This window comes from Tupaia chinensis, unplaced genomic scaffold (genome assembly GCF_000334495.1).
Source record: "Tupaia chinensis unplaced genomic scaffold, TupChi_1.0 Scaffold145441_1, whole genome shotgun sequence".
Classification (NCBI taxonomy): domain Eukaryota; kingdom Metazoa; phylum Chordata; class Mammalia; order Scandentia; family Tupaiidae; genus Tupaia; species Tupaia belangeri.
Genome location: NW_006205300.1, coordinates 66,973 through 71,269, shown reverse-complemented (window position 1 = coordinate 71,269; position 4,297 = coordinate 66,973).

The following is a 4,297-nucleotide window of genomic DNA, read 5'->3' as shown; positions in this document are numbered from 1 at the left end:
TATTGCAGTCACTCTGTGGGTGGACTGCTTTATGCACAGCAGAAGATTAAGGATTGCAACAGATGTCATCTCTACCCTACCCCTATAATTTCCTGCCCCTAGACCTTCTCGTGGCATTAACTGTGGTTCTTTCTATTGGTCTGGCAGTAGTACTACAGGAATAAAAGTTCTGGAAAAGGCTTTTACTAACAGTATTTTACCTCCTGGTGTTGGAAATTGTGATAGGTCTAAGGCGTTTGGATTAACTAACGGGGAATTTTCATTTTCTCCTTCAGGCATGGATCCTGACTGTTATCTTAATTTCATTCATACTAGGAAAGAGCCTCCAGTGTATTAACTGGTATAACACCATGGTGTGGATTTTGCTCCCTTTTTTTGGAGGCCCCCTGGGAGAAGGGAGCCCAGATCAAGAATGGTTTACGGGCTACATACTCCTTTAACAAGGACCCAGTTTCCAAACATTTAGAAATGGATGACAGAGCTTGCCTCCATGCCAGTACTATCTGGTCTGCACCCATGGCAATGACTCCTATTCTGTGTAACAGAGTCAAGGGAGTCATGCCTGTTATCATTGTCCCTTGTCAGGAAATAAGTATGCTGTACATCCCTAAGAGTATGGCCTTCCAAATGGAGAGGGACTCTGCTTATTTTGGGGGAAAAATGCTGTTTCTATGCTAACAAATCAGGAATAGTCTGAAACATGGCTGAACAGCCTCAGTCTCCAAACAATGACACACAACAGTTGATTCCTGAACAGGCTGGAGTAAATTCCTGACATGGGCCCCCTGGTTACTACCCCTCCTGGGGCTACTCACAGTTGTTCTTTTGACCCTGGCTTTCAGATCCTGTGCCCTTAATCTGATTACATGATTCATAACCTCCGTGATGCTATAAAGTACCAGATGCTTGCTACAACCCCAGGAAGCCACATTTATCATCCCTTTTTAATTGATCCTCCTGGAATATGACTGAGGAAACTCAAGAGGGGAGAATGACATGGATGGATTCAGAGCTCACAATAGCCCAAGGGCAGCAATTACCAACATTTCCCAGGATTCTGTGAATTCACTGCCTTTGCCTCTCCTCCTCTAAAGTAATAAAAGCAATCTGAGACCTTGAGAAGCTGGACACCCTGCTTATCTGACCCTTTCTTCAAGATAATAAACACTAGGCTGCATCTTACTGATGGGTTGCTTCTTCCTAATAGGCTTCTTCTCTCTGACAGGATATCCTTAGCCCACTGAAAACTGCCTCTCCCTAAACTCCCCGATAAAAGACTGTGCTTGACCCCCACAGGGGGCCCCGAGATTCATAGTGTTAATTCCTCCATGCCCACTGGCACTATTAAAGAGTTCTCTTTTCTTCTGGAGTGTTGTGTTTCATCCCTTGGCCATCTGTGTTTCCACAACAATATAATGGTTTGGAAGATGGTTTCCCAAACTCCTGAAAAGTCACTGTTTGCAAACTTAACATCAAGATATGTATAAAAGTATTTGCAAAGTTGCTCACAGTTGGACAAACAAGAGTAGTTAGGGCATGAATGTTCCTGGATGTTTTTCTTTAAGACAACAAGGTTCACGAGGGACTCAATGAGAGTGTTCCTTGGATCACTGCTCATTTCTCAGTGAAAGGAACTATTGGGCTGAACTGAATAATGGATTCAAACACTGAGGAAGCTCTCCTCAAGGTCTGCACTACTCACATGTGAGGGACACAGCCCTGATGAAGCCCAGCCTCATGTGCACCCCTGTGGCCCCATACATGGACACAGCCCTCTGCAGCAGCACAGGAGCAGCCCTACCTGCAGCCAGCCAAGCTCCCTGCTCCAAATGCTCACCTTCAGTAGGCTGGCTGCAGGAGGGTGCAGCCCTTAATGGGGCAGGGCAGCCCACACACACAAGGGGATGCACCCCTGAGCAGGCACAGGCCAAGTGTGCTCCTGCACCCAGAAGGGCCAGGCCTGAGTGTTCATTACCTCTTCTTAATGTAACTGACCACGGGCCTCTATGGGAGGGAAGGATATGCCTACCCTGCCCCCACTGCTACACATGCCTGTGCATGGCCCTGAGCAGGAACCACCAGCAACAGACACCAGGAGCCATTGCAGGTCGCTGGGTCTTGAGCCAGAGAATCACGCTCCTGGAGATGACACAAGTGTGAGGGTTATGCGAGCTCTATCTGGTGAGGGTGCTGCAGGAGAGCAAAGCTATGGCTGGGAAGGGTTGTCGCGGGCTTCTTGGCAAAAGTGATGTGTCATCGCTGAACTTCCCTTCCTGTACTTCCTCAAAACATGTGTCTGAAACAGTCCCTTGTGATCCACAGGTTGCAACCCTGCTGTTGCATGCACCTCGTTGCCACCCTCAGTGCAAGACTTTTGTCTCTGAAGCAAAGAACCCTCACACAGGGGTGAATGCATCCATAGTCTTCAAACTGTATTCATTTCATTCTCTTTCATGCCTTCCAGAAAATATATGCTGTTTCATTCCTACTCAGTCTTAAGATTTCATGGAAGAATACTGCTGGCCAAAAATTTTAGACCTAGAAAATGCTCTTGGAGATACATTTCCTTATTTTCTGTTTTCCTTCGGCATTTCCTATTCTAAGTGTATCTATCCAATACATAGAGATTTTCAATACATGTGGTTTACAAAGTTTGTTTGTTATACCTTTGATCAGGACTAGACATTTAGGGCTAATTTCAGTCTCCACAGCAGGTAGCACAGGAATGACTTCACCCTTTTGCACCCACACTTAGAAACATGTCAGAATTTCAGGTGGTAATATAGAAATAGTAATTTGTTTTTGGAGAGGTTTTTCGCTATAGGGTGCGTGCGCTCACCAGACAGACAGAGAGAGACATAGAGATAGAAAGCGAGAAATCACCCCCCAGGGGGGATGGTCACGCTGCAATCCCTTCTCCTCCATTCTCCTCTCAGGATCTTGGGCACGCACACACACGCGCCTGGCGTGAGTTTTAAGCCACCGGGTCCAGGATGCAAACCACGGTCGACTATGTGGGAGTCCAGCGACATAGCCATTACGCTAACTGCTGGTTCCCTAGAAATAGTAATTAATCAACTCACTGACTTGCATTTATAATAGTTTTAGAAGAACTTTTGTCAGACCTGTTTCTGGTAGTCTGTAGTATCTTTTCTCACTTCTCAATATAACTTTGAAGACTTCTCTAGGAAAGACAGGGATATATATATATATATATATTTTGAGAGGTTTTTGCTATAGGGTGCGTGCACTCACCAGACAGACACAGAGAGAGCGACAGAGAGAAAGAAAGCGAGAAATCACCCCCCACCAGGGGGGATGGCCATGCCGTAATCCCTTCTCTTCCATTCTCCTCTCAGGATATTGGGCATACACGCACACATGCCTGGCATGAATTTAAGTCACTGGGTCCAGGACTCAAACCACGGTCAACTACGTGGGAGTCCACCGACATAGCCATTACGCTAACTGCTTGTCCCGAAGCCAGGGGTTTTTTCAAAATACACATTTTGGGATTGTCCTCATATCCAAATGCACACTGGACAATGGATATATAAATTGCTGAAACACCAGGGCTCTAGGAATCTCTACCATTAAGGAGATGAACGTCTCCTCTGGTTTTTACATCTATTTATGTTCCATGTAAGCTTAGAGACTCAGTAGTGTTAGACAGCTATTTCAAATTTCATATCATCAGGCCAGTCTGCAGCGTTTTTAGTAACTGCATCTTTTGTGTTTTGTGATAAAGCCAAGTTTCACATTTGAATATCTTTCCTGCAAGTCTTCTTTTTTTAACATGAGTAAAACACAATATCTTAAGATAGTAAACTTTGTAGGTAGGATTGCAGCTAAGCTGCGACATGTCAATGAAATGCAAATTACAAATAAACCATGAACATATGTTAATAAGTTTATTCCAAGCAGTGCTTGGAGCACAGTTATACTGAAAAGTGATTGTTGTTTATCTGAAAACTTAAAAAAAATTCAACCAGGCATTCTTTATGTATCTTTGCTATGTTTACCAATGACAATCTTTTGGATTAAATTTTCTAAGGCTAGGTAGACCTCCTCATTGTAGGAATATAGCCCACAAAGGTAAAGTGAATAAGCAAATAATACAAAACCAAATATTGTAAATGTCAGCAAAACTGAAAGTTATATTAATTTTTAATCTAAATTCTGAAAGCATTTATAAAAACTAACAATAACTTGCATATGTGGTTAGTTGCAAGATATATTTCTGGGCAGATCAAACAGAAATACATCACTGTGGTGTTCAATTGGAAAGAAACTGAGT